Raw genomic sequence first — 11,826 nt, 5'->3', positions numbered from 1 at the left:
GCTGCAGATAGAAAATTAGCCCATGACCAGGGGTAATACGTTCTTGTTCTGCCCGAATGTTATCTTGGCGTAGTAAAGTGCAGCGATTTGGAACAACGCGAGACAATAGCCGAAAATGACTGCATGAGATATACAGATTTTTAGAAGTTGTGAAAGCTGACACAACCGAAGTTTTCAGCGTATTTTACAAAGTTTTGAGCCAACAACCGCAACAACGAGACAGAATTGTTTCATCGAAATTTATTTCTCAATATCAACAGTGAGTAAATTCGGAATTAGGAGGAAAACGCATTTTTTTGGAGTCATAATAATATTCTCATTATAAAAACTCTTGATTACTTTTGATCTTGGATCAAAAGTACCATGTAATCATGCATCTTTTCATCTCTTCATTTATATTTTCCTTACAATAATGACGGAAAATACACTCATTTGGACAGTTACAAAAAGATTTGTCATAAAAATGCCTCTTAATTACTTATGAAAACAAGAAATTAATATAGGGTGGGTAGGAAACAATTTTTTCCTATATTGGATTTTTCGGCACTGAAAAAACCCAAACTTTTCCTGAAAATGTGGTCCTTGAGTTTGAGTGGTTGACGAACTACAGGCCTCAGCGTCCTTGGATGGGGCAAAATATCCTTTGTGGGGCGCATCGGTTAAAAGGTATACACGGTGATCCAAAAGGCCCTCACCAGCCCTACAGCCCCGTCCTTGCCGAATTTTAGGGTGGCTCCTTTTAAACTTAGGAGGATTCAACAAGTCGTTTCCTTTGACAACAACTTTCCTCACAAAATTTCAAGTCTCTACCTCAATTTGTTCAAAACTTACCAACGTGATGCCTAAATGGTGGTGCGGAAATTCTGCATCATCCTGTGGACCATTATTTTTTGACGGTATGTTGGATTTTTTTTGTTTGCCAACGTACGTCGAAAATCAGCATGAAACTGAAAATCTCAGTACACAAGGAAAAAGCTCACATGAACACAATTTCCCCCGGAGAGATACGCAGTTTGATGCAACACCAGTAACGACCATTCAGGAGGACAACTGCAGACACGTTTCGGCCTTTTTAGGCCAATCCTCAGTGCAGGGTAGCCTCCTGAATTTGCTGCTACCAAGCTTGTAGAGGTCGTAAGGTCAAAACGCGTTTGCAGTTGCCTTCCTGAATGGTCATCACTAGTGTTGCACCAAACAGCGTATCTCTTAGAAGGGAAGCGTGCTCATATGAGCTTTCTCCCTCTGCATTGAGATTTTCAGCTCTATGCTGATTTTTAACGTACGTTGGCTAAAAAATTCCAACATACTGCCTTACGACCCGTGCGTTTTCCGCAATCAGTTAGCGCATTATTTTTTGTGCACTTCTGATATTTACGAGGAAAACTTGGAAAATAGGTGGCTGTGCAGTGGTATCGGGCGGGGGGCGGAGGGGGCGGAGGGGGCGAAGGTGTGTTTCCTAGGAATGCGAGCTTGGCAATTTTCTTGGCGTGGTTGGAGCGCCACCCGCGGTCGGATTACGCTCGACGAGCCCCCTCGTCCACCGACGGCGTCCACCTGTCCAGCGTCCACGTCCATCCGGACTGTGTCAACGGTGCGCGCATCGCGTCGCGTCGCTTAGCGTCGTCGAATGTCGCCTCCGGCCGTAATTGCTCCCGCGACGACGAATGTCTCGAATCTCGGGTGTCTCATCGCCCCGACGCGACACGACGCATCAACTACCTTCTTCAGCGATTTACCACCGGGTGCACGTGTGCCCGCACCGCTAACCCCGTGTCTTCATTAACTGCGTCGCTCAAAGTCAAGGTAATGCCTCCGCTCAACGGAGATTACCGAAGGAATCCCACACGGAGAAAAAAAACTCGTGCGTGGGACCCGAAATTTAGGTCATATGGATCTCTGAAGTTTTCAGATTGAGCATCTGAACACTTTAGGTCTAGCTGCTGAAGTTCGGATCATACATCTGAAACTTCAGTTCTTACATCTGAAGTACTTCGGTTCTCACATCCGAAGTACTTCGGTTCTCACATCCGAAGTACTTCGGTTCTCACATCCGAAGTACTTCGGTTCTCACATCCGAAGTACTTCGGTTCTCACATATGAAGTACTTCAGATGTAAGAACTAAAGTTTCAGATGTATGATCCGAACTTCGGCAGCTAGACCTAAAGTGTTCAGATGCTTAGTCTGAAAACTTTAGAGATCCATATGACCTAAACTTCGGGTCCCACGCACGAGTTTTTTTTCTCCGTGCATATTTCAGGAATAAGGGCGCAATGGGCATTGGCGGATTCAGCAATCTGGCAACACCGGATTTCCCCCATTTAAACCTTTAGGAATAAATCGATTCTTGGAGGGGCCAGGTGCTCCGACAAGAATCGATTATTTGGCATAGGTATAAATGGGGGAGATTCGGTATTGCCAAATTGCTGTATCCGTCTCTGGCAATGGGTCAGTTGAGCAAATCTCAGAATCGTGTTTTGATGTTGTATTCTTGTTGATCGGATAAAAATAATGGGATCTGCCTAAACTGCAACTTTCTACGTTCAATATTAGCCGAGATACTGCCCGTTGAAAAGTCGGGTTTTTGACGTCATCCACCGCGGTGATGACGCCCTTGGTTTTTTCCACCTTGCTATCATCTGAGTTACACGTTGAGTAACCAGTGCAAATGTGCATGACACCGACTGAACTCCAAGTCTTGTAGGCGCTAATACGCCTTTCACGCCAACTGACCGAATGCACTGCTTTTAGCGCAATGCGAGAAGTATCCATGCAGTCTTGTAGGCGCTAATATGCGGTACACGCAGACCGCACTGTTTGGTGCAATGCGTGAAGTATTCCCACTGTCTTGGAGGCGCTAATATCATTCATTCGAGATTCACGTTGAACATCCAGTGTAAATGTGCATCACAACGACTGATGAAAGCAAGCAGGAAGGAACGAAGGGTGTCACTAAGGGTGAAAGACGTCATAAACTCGACTTTTCGTAGAGCGATATCCGGGTTAGTATTGAACGTAGAAAGTTGCTGTACTGACAGATGTTATTATTTTTAGCTGATCTACAAGAATCAAACATCAAAACACAATTCTGTGACCAGCTCCATTGATCCATTAGACGTATTTCTAGCAAATAAAACTATAGGCGGGTAGGGAAGATTAGATGTGCTCGTGGCGAGGAGGATAAAAACCAATGTGGTCAATGGACGTGATTCCTTTTGATGAAATGGAAAAGCGGGATTATAGATTCAGCAAACGGAGCTTTGTGCCAGCTGAATGCGGGACTAATGAGCCGTGTGCATGGCAAAAGAACGTTGTGGGCAGAGCTTACGAGTTTAAGCGGAAGAAGGGCGACAAAGGAGACGGTGTCATTCCCGCTGACGACATTGGCGCTTTATAATTCCAATGCATTCTTCCCGCCCGAGAACTAACAAGCACACCCTATCTTTCACACCCGGGCATAGTTCTGCTTGGTAGAAATGCGTCCGATATACATCCAGAGACCAGATGTAAGGTAGGAGAACAAAAAAATTAGGATAAGAGGGGAAAAGACTGACAGTCTGAATGAAGAGGGAGGGGGAAGTTATGCCTATCTTTCCTTTTCAGAAAATGCTTGACTAGGTTCATTTTCCCGTTGACAGGAATTTTCTTTTTCTTCTTTTTCAGCAACACACTTTTTGAAACGAGCTATTCCAGGACGGTAAATATAATTGAAATTACGTTTGAATAATTCTCGGGAATGGATTGTCTTACTGAGGAAAAATGTCGTAGAAACATACGAGAGTTGTCAAACCTCCGATAAAATGTCCATTTTTCGGGATCGTAATCAATGATTTACCTAGAAATTTTAAGATAAAAATTTACATCTGCTTGCACATAAAATTCTCTGAGAAAGCGGAGGGAAAATGTTCCGATATTTTCCCTAAAATTCATATTTTATCAAAAGAAATCCGACAACGTCTGAAGCCTCATATAGAGTTCTTCCTCAGCACGGCAATAGTGTACTATGCTACCGTCAGTGGCGTGGCGTAAATTGCGATATATCGATTTTTATGCCATTTAAACCTATGGAAAAGGATCGATAAACAGGGTGTTCGCAGCGAACACCTTAATAACCGATTCTGTACCATAATTTTAAACGGCATAACAATCGATACATCGCATTTCACGCCACGCCACTGGCTACCGACCAAAGTAAATATGCCGCATCTCCGTTCAAAATTTTTCCGAGTGCTTTCTGGCAAAAGTCTGTTTCACAAGAATACAAACAAACATATCCATCACTATTTTTTTCAATTAGGCTATAGGATATCAGTATGAACTCAAAATGAGAAAATTGAGTTTCGCAAAAAGATCACGAGAAAATTGAGTGAGCGATTAGGTTCCCTAGAAACAAATCTGGATTTTTGGAAGAACAATACAAAATTTGGAATGAATACGGCATTTTTGCTGCAAACGGCGCTTTTGACCGAACTTTCCTCTCAAGTTCTGAGTGCACTGCGTGGAACGCCGCTCAGTGGTTCGAGTCATTAGGAGAGGATGGACTTTAAATTTTTGACAGAAACTGCAAATTTCACTGGAAAAAAACACATTGGATCTAGAGTCCAGACTCTTAAAAACATCGACAAGAACAAATACTCTCGATTCAATCAGATTTAAGCTTAAATCAAGAACCGAGCCTCTTAATTTGAGCGGATTTCCTTCTGATTCAAGCTTAAATCTGATTGAATCAAGAGTCCTTTTTCTTGTCAATGTTTTCAAGCGCCTGGACTCTAGATCCGATGTGATTTTCCAGAGTTTGATATTTATTCCGTCAAATTTCAAATGTTCAGGCGTGATTTCGGCAGGAAATTTCACAAGAAAACCAACGAGCCACTTCCGAAACGTTAGGCTCTGTGTAAACTGAGTTATAAGCTAAAATCCAAACTCGAGTGAGCTAAAATCCAATGGTATGAAAATAACATGGAAAAATTCTAAGATAAAATTTGTTAAACTCATTTTATGTTTTAAGTTTAACACACATAGATTATACTCACATTATATATAAATATCAAAAGATTAAAATACAAAAATGATAATAGACAACCATTTTTTCTATTTAGTAAAATATAGTCCACGACCTATCCTAATCGCCTTAAACCTAATAAAGTTTCCACATTCTATTCAACCCTACTGACTCTCTTCACTGTGCGCCGATGGAAACTAGCGACGCGACGCCGCGCAGACGACCGCGGCGGGACGCGGCGACCCCCCCCCCCCCCTCCAACCATCACCTACTTTGAGGGGGGCTGGAAGGGAGGGGGCCCGGAGTTGCTGATCGTCCAATGGCAGAAGCGGGGAGGCCGCGCCAATTAATTGCAGCTCTCCTATTTCGTAACACGAGCCGATTTCCCCGGTTTTCTGTCGTTTTCCATCTCCTGGAATTTCAAAGCCGAGCCGCTCGCTATGAGCGTGCTCGATGCTTACTCGGTGTAATGCACGCCGTTTATCGGGAAGAGCCAATTGGACGTATTTCTATCAAACGGAACTATATGCATTGAGCCATGAGCCCCGAGACCCATAAGGATACGTGCATAACAGGGCTCACGTCATAATGCACATAGATCCGTTTGATAGAAACACGTCCAATTTACATTTTGACTTGACCACTTCTCTGCAATCAAATTCCTGAGTTGCGTTTCCGATCTAACATTTCTCATTTTTCAATTGGGCAATTTTTCCTATGTTATTGGTGTATTTTTCCTCGTTCCCTGGGACCGGATATCAAAATGTGAGGCAGGAACACCCCGAACATTTGCAGGTGTCTGAAATTTGGTAAATTTCATGTTTGAGATGAAACTACTGAGATAACTGAGCATTAGTACATCCTTGGTTATTGAAATGAACAATTATTAAATGAATTATGACACAATATCTGAATCTGGTAAAATACATATTATGGTCACAGAGCCAAAAGGTACCTTTTACGAGATATCAGGGGATAACTGCGCGTCGGCCCCATTGATTCCAATGTAAATCGCAATTTTTGAAGCTCCGTATCCCATAACGCACATAACCGACGTCAGACAGAGCTACCAAATTTTTCACGCACACAGGAGATTGTTGATGGAGACGCCAAACGCCAATAACTCGATGTTTCCAAAAATGTGAGTTGGGTGCCTTTTGGCTCTCGAGTGCTAATACGTTCAAATGGAAAATTCTGTCACATACCGTCATAAGATGGTGCATTTTCGCACTTTTAAATCTATTTTTCCACATTTTCGCACTTTTAAATCAATTTTTCTACAATTTCCCACTCAGAAAAAAATAAGGAAAAATACTGCGAATTCAGCTCATTAAGCACTCGGAGCTACAGCAATGACATGTTTCCGTTCGAATCTACATTCGGCGTTTCTTAATGATGAAGATGAACCCCAATAACTTAAATCTCGACAGCTCGAAGAAATTAAATTAGTAACTTAAAGGATAACCCCGGTCCCCCGTTCTTTTCTACAAAACGTCGTTCCTCTGGCGTAAGGACGTTTTTCGATTTCCGCATGAGCCCCAGAAAAAATAGATGTATATTTAACACAGGGCTCACGTGCACTGGAAAAAAAAAAACACATTGGATCTTGAGTCCAGACTCTTAAAAACATCGACAAGAAAAAGTACTCTTGATTCAATCAGAATCTAGCTTAAATCAAGAACCAAGCCTCTTAATTCAAGCGGATTTCGTTTTGATTCAAGCAAAAATCCGATTGAATCAAGAGTATTTTTTCTTGTCAATGTTTTCAAGAGTCTGGACTCTAGATCCAATGCGGTTTTTTTTTTTTTTTTTTTTTTTTTTCCAGTGTGGAAACTGAAATACGTCAGACGGGCGATGGAAACAGTTGAAACCGTGAAACCTAAAATAATTTTTTTGGTTTCCCTACAAATTAGAGCTATCGAGGCTCGATCATAGCAGAATTTTGTCTCTATGAGCGCGGAATTGTAGGAAACACACAATCCACGTCTTGATAATACAAAACATTCAACAAGGCGGAGTGGAATCGGTCTGCTAAGCATGTAAATGTGCCTAATTGAGTATGCTCCCAAGTGGAGATCTGAATGCGAAGAGAAAGTAAAATATGAAACTACCGACGAGTCATCAAGGATGTTCATTTTGCGACCGACGTGGTTGTGTATCACGCAATTTCAGTCCAATTTTGAGGTGAGAGATCCAGTTATTTCATGCTCAATGCAAGTAGAAGAAGCTTAAAATTGCAAGTTTTGTATCCATTCCCGTAAATAAATAACAAATACGATTAACTTACTTAAAACGTTGGTGAAACCATGTCCTGGGACGCGGGTACAATTTCTGCTTCTGCAGAATTCCGAGGATACATTAAACTGTAAGAAAAAATCCAAAATTTATTAGAGATACAAATATCAAGTTCTCCGACAGCAAATTAAATTCATGACTCTAATTTGATTTATTCCCTTTTTTTGCTGTAATAACACAGATGTGAATTTTTTTCGGATGAGTGTAACGTAATTTTTTGCGCCAAGTCCAAAAAGTTTTTCCCTGAACTTTCCAGAAAAGCGAGGTAGGTATTCCCTGAAAACAGGATTTAAGCGGGAAAACTTTTCGGAAAACTGGTGAATGGTAGAGGCAAAGCGGAGTCAATTTTGGATTCAAAAAATTCCCTTAATATCCTTATTACTTTATCAATGGGAATGCTGCAACGTCTGAAAGCTCATGCGGCATTTTTCTTTGGCACGGGTGTAAAAGCTTTTGGCACGGGGTAAAAGCTTTTCCCAGGAAGGTGAAAATCTTCGAACGACCTTTGTTTTTCACTACTGTCCCCCAAATTCACGGAAAAACAAATTTTCCGACGAAAAGTAACCTTTATTGATGCCTATATTATCAGGGAACTTTTTGCTTCATATTGTACATCCATATATTTTTCCGAACAACTTTATCCCTAGATCCAGAGTCAGAATCCAGCGGGGGAGGGAGGGAATTTTATATTTTTGGGTTGGAGATTGAGAACTCATTTATAGTCTTATCATCAGCATAGCTAAAGTACGGAAGAATTATACTTCCTGAAACGTCCCCTGGAATTCAGCTTTTTTGGAAGGTGAAACTCTTCGAATGACCTTTGTTTTTTACCATTGTCCATCAACATTCCGAAAAATCAAATTTTCCTCAGAAAAATACCTATTCAGGCACATTGGAAATCCAGCTATGTTTCTTAACGCCTCCATGTTTAAAACTACAACCAAAATCCAATGAACGGTGAAAATTTGAAACCTTTGGGTTGAAGATAGAAGACTGGTTACGACTCTTATCAGGAATGCATTGAAGCCCCGGATTACGCAAGAATGATAATTCCTGGAGTGTCCACTGGGTTGGAGCTTTTCCTCGGAAGGCGGAAATCTCGGAAAACGGGATGCGGCTAGGCGAATAATGAAAAGTGGAGGAGGTGGAATTAAAAGGCGAATCAGTGCGTGATGGTGTTGGTTGGAGTGGTCGGAAGTGCGTCGGCGCGCGTCCAGGCGTCCACTCCGTCACCAGTCGCTTTCCTCGGCGACACTTGAGGCTCGAGCCCGAGTGACACCTCCTTCACTCTTCTTTTCTCCTTCACTCCAATTTCACGCCGCCCAAGCCCCACGCCTAGCGCCTCTTCTTCCCTCCGCCACAGCCGCGTCGCTACCGCCTCGCCGATGCCCATGACATAAAATCCGCACTAAAAGCTCCTAAGAGGGCGCGCGAGGTGCTATTTGAACAACGGACTCCGGAGCAACCCTTACTTCAAGCCAAGACTAAGTGAAACGAAGGGATGCTCTGGCCGACCCCTATGGCCGAAACGCAGATTTTCGTCCTCGTCACCAGAGCCGTAACACAAGATTTGAATTTCAAGAAATACGCAGACCAGGCCAAAACAAAAATTTGACAGTATGCTGTTGATGAAATTAAAAAGTTCAAGGAAAGCAAATTCGTTGCGAATGGAATTCTATTTACTTTCTAAGGTGGTTATTTGATCATTTTTATCTACAGTAGACGGTCATATGCGTTTTTTGCCAAAACTTCAAAACAGTTGCAATTCAAATTTCGCGCCACGGTTCTGGTGGCAGGAACAAAAAGTTGCGTTTCGGCCGAAGGGTTTGGCAAGATCTTGCGTACGTTTCACTTACCATGACTTCAAGTCACCTACAGCGTACACGGAGATGGCCGTTTCTAATCAAAGGACAGTTTGATGGCAACGGCAAGAAACCGTAAACACGTCATATAGACGATTTTCATTATCCTGTACATGTCGTTTTCTGATGGTATAACCAGTTTTAGGAAATATTAGCCCTCTTCTGAGGAAATGAGGGATGTCGGTAAGGGCCGCTTTAAGGCCAATCCTGAATTTCCTCAACTCTTCGATTTTTTGTACATTGAATGTCTACTCTTTACAAAATGCATCGTGATTGGGTCATTTTTGGTCTCTCTCTCTGGGTCCACTACTGACCTAAATATGGGCCTAAGAGCCGCTTATGGCGAACAATGCGGAATTCTTGGAATTCGACCAAACATGCACTTTTCGCCGAAATCGACCAACAAACCCACGTTTAGGCCAGTAAAGACCCGAAAAGAGACGAAAAATGACAAAAATATTATGCATTTCGTAAAAATATAGACCTCCAATGAGCAAAAATTCGTGGAGTTGAGGAAATTCAGCCAAAGTGGGCCAAGAGCCGGTCCAAATGGATACCCCTTTTTGACAGCTGATAGGATCCGACAACGGGAGTAAGGTTCGGTGGCTGAGAAAGAGATCTGAGAAAATGTTAACGCAAAGACAGCGTGTTTTTAATAAACAGCTGCGCGAAATAGTGGAGACTAATGTGAATTAAACCCCCTGGCGATACCTTTGACCCTCGCTTAAGTTTCGGGTAAAATGACATAACTGCTATTTGGACCGCGTTTAACAGAAAGGAACCAAGCCACATCAGCTATTGCCATATTTAATTGGGCAATTCAATTTTTTACGAAGAAACGTTTGAGCGGATTTTTTTGAAAATTTCAAGGAATTCGCTTTGTGCTATGAAGAAAATTCACTGAAATTTGCATAAATATCTGCATAGCCGTTTTCATGTAGGAAATTAAATTGCCCAGTTAAATTTGGCGATAGCTGATGTGGCTTGGTTCCATTCTGTTTAACGCGGTCCATTTTGCTCTGAAAGCCTCGATCATAGATGTACGATAGCATGATTGGCACTCTCAATCCGGGCAAAAATTAAAAGAAGAATACATATGATGACATCTTAAGACGAATAACCGTTAACATCGCTAAAGGAATCAGGAACATGCGGAAAGACAGTAATTGAAATAAAATAATGAAACAAAATGACAAAATTATGAAAAAAAATTCTAAGAATTCAGGGAAGAGAGACGCGCGTACGTCAATCTAGAAATTTCCGTTGCTGCGTTTGGAAATGAGTAACCATAACCCACATAGATAGGATCCGCGGCCGCCCTCGAGTTACGGAGGCATTAAATTCGAGTTTTTAAACGGCGTAAAAGCGGAGGAATTAAAAAACGGAGAGAAAACGCGGAGGCGGGATTCGGAGGCGCAGTTAATGAAACGGTTCTCCCCGAGGAAACAAAGGAAATAGGTAAGAGTCCTTGGCCCGGGGTTGCCGCGCCTCACCCACCACCCGGAATCCCGATGGACGAAACAGGGGATTCCTCGCGAAATGTGGCAACGGGGCTCGGGGGCCCAGGAAGACAGGAAACTAGCCGGCTTCCGTTTTCACACGACCCTTGCAATTTAGATTAACCGGCGGGCGGCGGGAACGCCATAACATGAGCCCAGCGCCACGCTGGACGCCCTGGACGCCGCGGCTCCGGCCACCAGATCCAGATAACAGTCCGAGACCTGGTCGTCGATATCTCGATCTATCTTATCATCCGGGTCGGTCCCACTAGGAGCTTACCTGGATAGGTGGAGTATGGACGTGCCTGTAATTTTGGAGGTTCGGCTTGATCAGGCCAGCGCAATGTAATGGATCAGTTGCGCTCATCGCAGAATCGTGTTTTGATACTTGATTCTTATAGATTAGCTAAAAATAATGAGATCTGTCCAAACAGCAACCCTCTACGTTCAATATTAATCGAAATGTCGCCCTTTGAAAAGTCGAATTTTTGACGTCATCCACCGCGGTACACTGGGAAAAAAACACATTGGACCTAGAGCCCAGACTCTTGAAAACATTAACAAGAAAAAATACTCTTGATTCAATCGGATTTTTGCTTGAATCAAAACGAAATCCGCTTAAATAAAGAGGCTTGGTTCTTGATTTAAGCTAGATTCTGATTGAATCAAGAGTACTTTTTCTTGTCGATGTTTTTAAGAGTCTGGCCTCTAGATCCAATGTCTTTTCTTTCCCAGTGTAGTGGCACCCTCAGTTCCTTCCACCTTGCTTTCATCAGTCGCTGTGATGCACATTTACACTGGATGTTCAACGTGAATCTCGAATGAATGATATTAGCGCCTGCAACACTGTGGGAATACTTTACGCATTGCGCTAAACAGTGCGGTCGGCGTGAGCCGCATATTAGCGCCTACAAGACTGCATGTATACTTATCGCATTGCACTAAAGGCAGTGCTGTCGGTCAGTTAGCGTGGAACGCATATTAGCGCCTACAAGACTTCGAGTTCAGTCGGTGTCATGCACATTTGCACTGGTTACTCAACGTGAACCTCGGATGAATGCAGGGTGGAAGAAACCCAGGGTGTCAAAAACCCGACTTTTCAAAGGGCGATATCTCGGTTAATATTGAACGTGGAAAGTTGCTGTTTGGACGGATTTTATTATTTTGAGC

The sequence above is a fragment of the Bemisia tabaci genome, chromosome 5, assembly GCF_918797505.1.
Source record: "Bemisia tabaci chromosome 5, PGI_BMITA_v3".
Classification (NCBI taxonomy): Eukaryota; Metazoa; Arthropoda; class Insecta; order Hemiptera; family Aleyrodidae; genus Bemisia; species Bemisia tabaci.
This window is presented reverse-complemented; position numbering follows the sequence as displayed.